This window comes from Nelumbo nucifera, chromosome 4 (genome assembly GCF_055504915.1).
Source record: "Nelumbo nucifera cultivar China Antique chromosome 4, China Antique-T2T, whole genome shotgun sequence".
NCBI classification, from domain to species: Eukaryota; Viridiplantae; Streptophyta; class Magnoliopsida; order Proteales; family Nelumbonaceae; genus Nelumbo; species Nelumbo nucifera.
Window position 1 is genome coordinate 71886868 of NC_142652.1, and position 10831 is coordinate 71897698.

Consider the following 10831-nt stretch of genomic DNA (forward strand, 5'->3'; position numbering starts at 1 on the left):
ATGCACCACGTGTCTTTGAATCATGTAAAGGGCTGAAGCGTGCGAGAAGCCTTCAGCCTTCAGCTCCTCTCCTCTCGTAGACGAACCTCATGCTCTCTCTCCCCATCTGCCCGACCGGCTGCACAACCATCACCGCTGACGACAAACAATCATCACCGACGGTGGGATCAACCTTAGGTATTGTATTTGTTGCATCTCTTCTTTGCATTTCTTCTTCTTCCATCACAAATAACAAATTCTATTTGCCCAATGTCTTTTCTGTTCGACCAATCTCATCTAAATTCTCTCCATTGAGACAATAGAATGGGAAGTTCCATTTGGGTTTTCTTTAAGAGCACGTTTCTTCCCCTGAGCCAGAGACTCTTGTGATTCTGTCCATTTTCCAACGAAATCAATAGAGCCATTTGTGGGTGTTCTTTGCCTTCAATAATCCAATTTGTTTAAGATGGGTAATCGATTTATATGCATGCCGAAGAAGGATGCGAAAGATATTGGGTCGAGGAGCAAGAGGAGAGGGGGATCACAGAGGAAAATGGCGGAAAAGGAGGAGTTCTTGCACCGGAAACCGTTGTCGATGGCAATTCATCAACACCAGCTTTTGCAGAGGTTCAATGGATCGATGTTACGGCGTATTGGGTCAACGAGCTCTCAGAGGTGGACTTTTTCTGATCCCTTCTCCAATGGAAAATAGGTCAGATAGAAACCGTATTCTTCCATATAGTCTTTGATTGGCTTTGGTTTCATTACCTTCTGTAAGATGCTTTATTTGACACTTGAAAACTTGTTCTGGGATTCCAGAGGAGAATGGTTTCTAATTTTCGAAGTTTACTGAAGTATTCCCCACAATTAGGACATGGAGAGAGTAGATTTCAGTCAGCGAGTGGTGCGTGCAGTTAAGAATTGTAGTCGGTGAACTCTTCATTACTTGTAATGGAAGAAGAAGAGATGCAAAAAATACAATACCTGAGGTTGATCCTATCACCGGCAGTGATGGTTGTGCAGTCGGCCAGACGGATGGGGAGAGAGAGTGTGAGGTTTGTCTGCAAGAGGAGAGGAGAGGAGCTGAAGGTTGAAGGCTTCTAGCACGCTTCAGTCCTTCACCCGATTCGGAGACACATGGAACGTCCTCCGAATGCATGAGCGTTGCCTAGATGCAGCGTGCCTCGGTTGAAGCAGAACTCATGGCCAAGGGCAGAGCCAATCAACGCATCTGGTAGAGCAGAGGTTGGCGCCTAGCGCGGGACCAATGGTGTGACCCCACGCGGCGAGATCGGATGACATCCCTGTCAGGGCCGGATCACATCCTGACCGTTTGCATGTGTTCGCTTACAAGGGACTTCAAGTATAAATAGGGCATATCACCCCCAAGGTAAGGGGTCTCTCTCTCTATCTGGCCCAGACTCTCATCTCTCCAAACTCTCTTGCTCTCCAGCTCTTTGGTGACCTCGTTCGAACTACACGGACCTCGTCCGCCCTATTTAGTATGCCCTCACTAACTTGACCGTTGGAGTCCCCACCTCGGGTTATTACCCAGGGCCTCTAACGTTCCCTTTCTTGCAAGTACTTGGCCTCAACTGACCTTCACTAGCCCTCGGTCATAGCACACTTTGGGCTTCTCTAGCCCTCAACCTCAGAGCCCCTTAGATCCATCTACTAGCCAGCCCGTCCGGGGAGCAAAACAAATTTACTATGTTGTCCTTAGCCAATCCGAGCATCAACAATACTCATTCTTGTTTCTAACTGTATTGGTTATAATCCTATCCCACCATTCTAATACAGATTCATTATAGTTTAGAAATATTTCATTTATCCCTATATTTTCCCAGACTTGTTTCGCATCTGACAATGCATAAGAAAATGCTCAATGTCTTCATCCTGTCCACAGAAGGAACAATCTGCATTTGTTCTTAAACCCCAGTTCCATAGTCTAGTATTTGTTATAATCCTCCGTTTCAAGCATAGGTAGAGAAAGAAAATAATCCTTTGTGGACACTTTAATCTCCAAATTTTTCCCAATCTGTCATCTACATTATTCTAACCGAGTTCCTCCCCCATCAATTTGTAGGCCGTTTTAATTGAAAAAATTCCTTTGGAATCTGATTTCCATATAGCAGAATCTTGTTGATCTCTATTTGGGATAGGGATGGCTCCAATCTTTTCCCAAAGGTTCTGGGGAAGGTTTAATATTTGATCAGGGTCCCAAGCTTTTGCATCATTAATAACATCACTTACCATTGGGTTTTGATCATGATCGCTACTATTACTAATACTTTCCAATGGGGTGTTTTCCACCCAAATATCTTTGCAAAAATTGATTGACTGGCCATTCACTGTTCTCCAAGCATCTTCATTTTTTTAGGATTTCTCTACCTTCTAATATTGCCCTCCAGGCCCAGGAAATGTTTTTCTTTGGGTTAATTAGTCAGAAATTTTCATTTTTCATGTATTTAATTTTAACTATTCTCACCCATAGATTATTTGGTTGCGTTAACACCTTCCATCTAGCCTTGCTAGGTAGAAGAATTTATCCATGCAGTTTCTTTAATCCCCACCCCCCATTATCCTTACTCTTGCAAATTGTGTCCCAGTTAACCAAATTAAATTTCTTTTTTTTTTTCTTAAATCTCCAAAGGAAGTTTCTTTGTTTCTTCTCTAGTATTTCAATCAATACTTTGGAAAACTTGAAAGATCTCATCATAAACTGCAACATCATGGATACTGAGGCTTTAATTAGAGTGACTCTTCCTGCTAAAGAGAGGGAATTTCTTTTCCATCCAGCAATCTTCCTATTTATATTGTCTTCCACCTTATTAATGCTTTCTTTGGTTACTCTTCAATAATTAGTGCCCCTAAGTAATTTCCTTTTTTCCTATCAACTGGGATTTTTAAGACCCTAGAAATGACTTTTTGAAGTCTTTTGTGCATATTTCTTGAAAAGAATATAGTCTATTTTTCAAAGTTCGGCTTCTGACCTGAGGCACTTGCATACAATTCCATAGTTTCCTTTATTATCAGGGCATTGTCATTGCTTGCTTTAGCAAATATAATGCAATCATATGCAAACTGAAGAATTGGAATGCTTGGTCCAGTTCTCAATGTTTTAAAGCCTAGAATTTCCTTGTTTTGATTATTCTTTTTATTCATGTCTACATAGCCTTTCACTGCACAACACAAATATGTATGGAGACAAAGGGTCTCCTTGTCTGATTCCCCTAGAAGATCAAAGTTCCTTGTTGGAGATCCATTCCCCTAGAAGGTTATGCATTGCATAACCTAATTTATCCATTTGTTATGAAAGCCCATTTTTTTAGGGTTTTTGGATAAAATCCCATTCAAGAATGTCAAAAGCTTTTTCCTTATCAATTTTGCAGGCCATTAATCCCACCTTGCCCTTTCTCTTTTTCATTAAGTCCATCATTTTGTGAGCTATTAGAATGTTTCTGTTATTTGTCTCCCTAGCACAAAGGAACTTTAAAATTGAGAAATGATATTACCTAGGAGTGGCTTCAGTCTGTTCATTAAAATCTTTGCTATTATTTTGTAAATAGTATTGCACAAACTTATAAGTCTAAATTTGTCAGTACAATCTGGATTATTAGTCTTTGGAATTAATGCTATAAATGTTCTGTGTCATGTGCCTTGAGTGGAAAAAGGCTTTTACAACATCTTCTACTGATTGTCCAATGATATGCTTATATTTTTCGAAAAAAAATAAGCATTTAGTCCATCAAGACCAGGTGCCTTTGTGTCCCCCATAGAGCTTATAGCATCTCATATTTCTTTTGAGTTTATTTCCTTTATGAGATCTAAGTTTTGATTTTCTGTAATCACCTCTTCTAGTTCTTCAATCGCATTATTTAAATGTGTTAATTCACTACCTCTAAATCTTTCCTCAAATTTCCTAACAAAGTGTTCTTTTATAATCCATCTTCCTTCATCATTCTTTATTTTAAGAATATGATTCTTATTTCTTATAATTAACATAGAGGTATGAAAGAATATAGTATTCTTATCCCCATGTCTCAACCATTGAATTCTTGATTTTTGGACCCAAAATATTTATTCCTTAGCTAGAATTTTGTCAGGTGCCTTTGTAAAGCAATATCCTTATTAACAATATCACTTCTATTTTGATTGTGGACAAGCTCCTCTTGAACAATTTTTAGGTGTTCTATAACTCTTTGTTTTTTCAAAAATATTTCCAAATTTTTGTTTATTCCAATTATTAATTTCGTTAACAGCACAATTTCTCTTTCTCATGAATTGTTGACCCTTTGAACCCATGAAGCAAAATACCATGAAAAATTTTAAATCAATTGAAAGAGAATCCAAATTATTGGAATTAATTCACACCAATTTAGGAGATTTTAGAAACTTAATGAGTAGAGGAGGAAAACATTATTATATTACCTTTATAAATGACTACTCTAGGTACACTAGAGTTTATTTACTAAAGATGAAGCAATGGAAACCGTTGTTAAATATAAAATGGAAGTTGAAAATCAATTAAACAGAAAAATAAAGAGAATAAGATCTAACAGAAGTAGGGAATATGAGAATGCATAGTTTCTCAAATATTGTGAAGAAAATGGAATAATACATGAAACAATAGCCCTGTATACACCTAAACAAAATGGAATAGCTAAAAAGAAAAAACAAACACTCAAGGAAATGTTAAATGCAATGCTAATAAGTTTAAGATTACCTTCTAACATGTGGGGGAAGCTATTTTGTCTATTTGTCATATATTAAACAAAATTCCCTCTAAAAAAGTTAGAAAAAATACCTTATGAATTATGGAAAGAACACACACCAAACCTGAAATATTTGAAAGTGTAGGAGTGTCTAGCTAAAGTGGGTTTTCCTGAACCCAAAAAGAAGAAACTAGGACAAAAAACTAGTGATTGTGCATTTATCGGGTATGCTGAAAATAGTGTAGCATATAAGTTCCTAGTTGTACAAACAAAAAATAATATATTAGAGCCAAATACTTTTATTGAATCAAAAGATGCAGAATTTTTTGATAATGTGTTTTCATTGAAACAACGAATTATTAAAAGAACAAGAGAGGTTGGCCAAACTATTATGACAAATGAGAAAGGTGATGAATAAGAATTTAGAAGAAGTAAGAGACCCAGAAAAGAAACAAACTTAGGAGAAGACTGTCACTTATTTGGTAGAGGATGATCCTATAACACATTAAAAAGCTATAACATCTGTAAATTTATCTTTTTGGAGAGAGGCCATATATAGTGAGCTAGAATCAATTATGGCTAATTATACTTGGGAATTGGTGGACCTACCTTTGGGAACTAAAACCATTGGTTGTAAGTGGGTGTTTAGAAAAACTAAAACTCAATGGAACCATAGATAAGTTTAAGAAAAGGTTGATATATAGCACAAGGGGTACAAACAAAAAGAGGGTGTAGACTACTTTGGCACCTTCTATCTGGTAACAAAAAGTAACAACCATTAGGGTCCTAGTTGCCATAGCATATATATATATATATATATATATATATATATATATTAATTATACATCAAATGGATGTAAAAACTACATTCATTGACAGGAATTTACAAGAAAAAATGTATATGGATTAGCCCGAGGGATTTAAAGCTCCAAGACAAAAATATAAAGTTTGCAAACTAGTTAAATCATTATATAGATTTAAACAAGCTCGTAAACAGTGGAATGAAAAATTCAATACTGTTCTAATAAATAATGAATTTGTTGTAAATGATGCAGATAGTTATGTATACAACAAATTCAACGAGAATTCAGGACTAATAATATGTTTGTATGTGTATGAAATGTTAATTTTTGGTGCAGATTTACATGTAATTAAAAACATAAAGAAATTCCTCTCATCTAACTTTGATATGAAAGATATAGGAGAAGTAGATTTAATCGTAGAAATAAAATTTAATAAAACTCCTGATGGTTTGCATTGACACAATCTCATTATATTGAAAGAATGTTAGAAAAATTTAATCAATCTAATTGTGTGCTTGTAAAAACACCTTAAGCTACCCCTACTGTTAGTCTTAGATACATCAAGGGGGATGGGTTTAAAGCCCATAAATTAAACGAAAAATGGTGACAACCTAACCTTTGTGATTGGAGATCCCATGAAGGATGTTCAATGGGTAATAAAAAGGGTAAATTTCTTAAGTTACCGCTAATGTTCACGAAATTGACAAACTGCACCCAATTGCGCCGCACACGTAGGTTCAGGGCCCTTGCCCTATCTTTATTTATGTTCTTTTCGGTTTTTCCATTAAAACTTCAACATTTTAACCAAGAGCCCAATTTTAAACGTTCTCTTTTTTAACCGCTCACTTTCCTATTGCATGGGAGAACTCCCAAAGTTGATGGGAGTTGTTGAGAGACATTTCTGTCCTGGGTTTTTCTTAGTAGCCGTGACATCTGCATTTATATTGTAGTGAACTTTGGCCCTTAAAAGGTGCATTCTTGCTCTCTTCTTTTGTACGCATCTTTTGCCCTTTCTCACTGTGTTTTTCTTTTTCGTTTTGGGCACACAACAATTTGGTTTGCTACTTTGGGCTATGAGTGCACACAATGCCAAGGCTAAGAGCTATTATATCCTGGAGGCTAATCGCCAGTATCCTTCTACATCAACGGAAATACTCCAAAGAGGTGGCGAAATCGGTTTTAAGGAGAGCGGACTCATGCTGTGACTCAGCTACACTGATAAGTTTTCTTCAATTCTTTATTAGTTTACTGTTTCATTTTCCTATAGCTCGACTTTGCTTATTTGGATTCTGGATTCATCTTTGTTACAGCCATACTACGTTTATATTTTCCAAGATCATCTAAGTGTTTTTTACTTTATCCCTGGCTCCTCTAGCCCCTTTAACTTGTAACAAGTCACTTGCATTTAATTGGTGTTGTAAATGGTTTTTATGGACCAAACTATCTTAACTTGCTTTTATCTCATTTTATCAGCTATCCGAGCTTTTGATAGGATCCTTTTTATGACTACATTTCTAACCCTTTTCTACTTTTACCATTCATCCATCTAAGCATTCTCATTTCTACCACATTCATATTTTGGACATGTTGGCTCAACTAGGTGAATTGAAATCTTCAAGAATCATTAATACTCATGGGATATATATATATATATATATATATGTATGTATGTATGTATATATATTCCGATTTCTATGAACTCTGACTATTATAATGACACCAATGGTTTTGTGTGCTCATGAAACAAAATTTACCAAGTTATTAATTTATTGGCTATTTCTTGTTATTCTCTTCCTGTTGAAAATATGATGGTAATAGTTCCAAGAAATGCTGGTTAAATAAGAAAATATGAGAGGCTGGTTGAGATTGAAATGAAAAGCAACAATCTTGCATTTTTTTTTGCAACAATCTTGCATTCTGATCATAATAAGGAAGATATTTATGATTGTACCCCTTAGGCCTCACTCTAATATACTATCTCTTGGTGTAAATTCCAATAAAATAGGCTTTTAATGTTCGATAAGGTAGACAGAGGTCTACCTTAAATTAAATGATTAAAAATTAAATTACATTATACAAGATGATATAATAATTTTTTTCTTATAATTATGATAATAAATAGTAATTATTAAATTTAATATTTTCTATTTTACTTTTCCCATTGATTTTACTTCTCATCATGATGTGTTATGACTCCATGCGGAATGTCATAAAAATGCTTGGACTTTTGACACAAAACTGATTTGGACACACCATATCTTGATAATTTAATTTGATATGGGCACACTATGATTGATTTAATTTGATATTGGGCACACCCTGAGTGATTTAATTTGATACTGCCACACCAAATTTTGCATGGTATTGTATGGGGTATTAATGGAAACGTGAAGACTATTATTTGGGGTAGGACTGCAAATGGATGATAGGTAGACCCAAATTTGTTTCCTTGATAATCGAAACTGAATAGGAGTAAATGTTATTGGAGCAAGAACCAAAGCTCAAAACATCAGATGGTTCTAAAAACATTAAGGTAAAAAGTCACTATCTTTATGAGCTTTGTATTTCTCAAATAAACTTAACTTAGGGTCCATTTGGTCGATGGTTGGAATTAAAATCCCTAGAATGGGGATTAGAATCGCCTATACCTCCCACCTGTTTGATTCAGATAGGAATCAGTATTGGATTCCATAAGATATGCAGTTATGAACAACTATTTCCATAAGAATCGCCAATACTCTTTGGCGTTGGATAAAGAGAAATAGTGTTTGGGGGTTTAAAGTCTTTTGTCTTTTTTTTTTCTTTTTTAAAGTGGCTGGGATGAGATTCTCACTCCCAACTGGTGAGGCTGAAATAGTCATTCCCTCAAATGGGGGAATGCTATTCCATCATGAGTGGGAGTTGGAATCCCATTCCACCCAACTAAACGATTAAAATTAGAATAAATCATTCCGATTCTAATTCCGGACCCTTATTCCCGCTAACCAAACAGATCTTTTGTTGACTTCTTTTCCTTTTTTATTCCACTGTAACGAATTTCATTCGAAGATATATCAGTCATCATGAATCCCTATAAGCCCAGATGATCAAGACCAAGTATTTCCTGTAAGGTTACTTTTCTCTGTGTCCAAAATAACAATCACCAAGAATATTTAGAAACCTAACTGATGATGGAAAACAGCCCATTGGCATCGTTATACGAGGGATTCATTTGACAGTTGACATGATACATTGTTGCAGATGTATGGTGTACAGCGCATTTCTATGCAAACTTGCGTACAATACACCACTGTGCTATGAAATTTTGCATGTGGGATTCATATCAGCTATATAACGGACCAACTGTTGTTAGTGGTGCAACTTGGGCGGGCCCAGAACCAACTCAGCCCACAATTTTAGCAAGTTGAATTTGAATTTTCGGTCTCTAGGTTGGGCATAGGCCTAAAATTTTGGGTTCTATTTTTTGGGCTGAGCCAGGCCTAGACCTTAGGTGGTCCAACCCCAGCCTGATTATATACTTACATGTATTATATAAACGCATATATCCATATACATTTGCATACCTTAAAAGGTATTTAGTGATACATACCACCAAGGTTTTAAAAGTCGGTTCGAACAGACGGCCCTTTCTCACTTAAAAAATAAAATAACAGGCAAATATCATTTCCCGGGTCGATGGGTCGACAGTTTGACGACTAGGGTCAATAGGTTGTTGACCAAATCAACAGTTTTTGGCCAAAAGCAGTTTTAGGGTGAAACAGAATCAGTTACCTGATCGGTTCTCAGATTAACCGGTCCAGTTTTCAAAACCATGCACACCATTAATAACCACCCCCTCGCCCCAAAAGTTGGTTATGGAAATCAAATTCATGTTTATGCTAGAGCGGACCAGCTAACATATCAACTGTGCCAACCCTCAGTCATTTGCATACTTGCATATATAAACATATACATTCATGTTAAATTTTAGTTTGGGCTGATTGACTAACCTGAGCCCAGCCAAAGACAGAACCCAACTTGAGTGCATCAAATTTCAGTGAGAAACAGGAGATCAGGTTTGACCTTGGGCCCAATTCATAATTTGGCCTTGTTGAGCTTATACCCAGCCCAGCACACCTGACTTTCACCCCTAACCATTTGTGACGTTGTCATCAAAGATGTTACCCATCACCAATCCGGATTTCCTGCTCACAACTCTCTACCACACTCTACCTGCCTTGAATTGCAGCTACACATCTTCGCCCAATTCAGATCTATAATCCTACCCACACCTACCCACATGACACTACAACTATACATTGGAAACATCTCCCCATGAGTGGTAAATGCAAATAGGGGAGATGTTCTCAATATACATATGTAGTGAAGCCTGGGTAGGTGTGGATAAGGCTCTTGTGGGTAAGAGATCCGAACTGCACGTAGCCATCTTATACTGACGGATGTGCAGCTGCAATGTACTGTGGGTAGGGTGTGGATAGAGAAAGTGATTAAGAAATCTGGGTTCCTGGGTTGTGCAAAAACATGGCCTTGGCTCGGGCTCAAATTGAAGATTCAACTCCGGCTGCAAATGGACCGTAGCCTCTTTTTTGGCAAAGGCCACCCGCCCATTTCCTGAAGATGGGGAATGGATGCATTGTTGGAGGGAATGGAGATTTTTGTCTGCACAAGTTACCAAGGATGTTGATGGTTCTTCTCTATTCCCTGAAGCCGTGGTGCTCGACCAGTGGAATTCCAAGTACTTATTCTAGTCTGTGTAATGGGTTAATAGGATTGCCAGGAGCAGAGAGGATTTGGTGACTGGTGGCCTCATACGGTCACCGGAAAAAAGAAAAAGGGGAGGAGCTGGTTTGGTTTGGTCACCCGATGGCCTTTGAACCGTAACAGCCTAACTGTCTACTTTGGTCTCTAGTTTCTGCTCCACAACCATGAACTAGATATGATCCAGTATAGATTATTTTACTATACAACCTTGAAAAAATGGAGTCTTGAATCTTGAGACGGTCATCATAATTCTTGATGTATGTTTTTGCTACTACCCGAGCACTTCGAATCCAATGGTTCAGGAATCCACCAGAAGACCTCTTTCGTGTGTAGTCAAGCTTCTTGCATCATTTTTCGCAGACTTGAACCAGCCTGAGATTTTACCATAGCAGGTAGCACGACCAAAGGTTGGCCCCTTAATACTGATACCCCCCGTGTCAGAATTTGTAAGTTTAAAGTACATTTGGGGTAGGTGCCAACTTAAAATTGATGCCAATTCATGGGCGGGTATAGATGCATAGAGTAGGGTTTTTGAACATTTTGAATGTTTATAACTGTGCAGTGGAAATCAAA

General features: G+C 37.2%; 1 long non-coding RNA gene across 1 annotated transcript; it reads left to right on the forward strand.

Moving 5' to 3' along the window:
- The first annotated feature begins 242 nt into the window (after positions 1–242).
- On the forward strand, positions 243–7006 carry LOC148800712 (uncharacterized). Its single transcript, XR_016085306.1, has 2 exons — positions 243–691; positions 851–7006. It is a non-coding gene; the product is annotated as an uncharacterized LOC148800712 (long non-coding RNA).
- The last annotated feature ends 3825 nt before the right edge of the window (positions 7007–10831 follow it).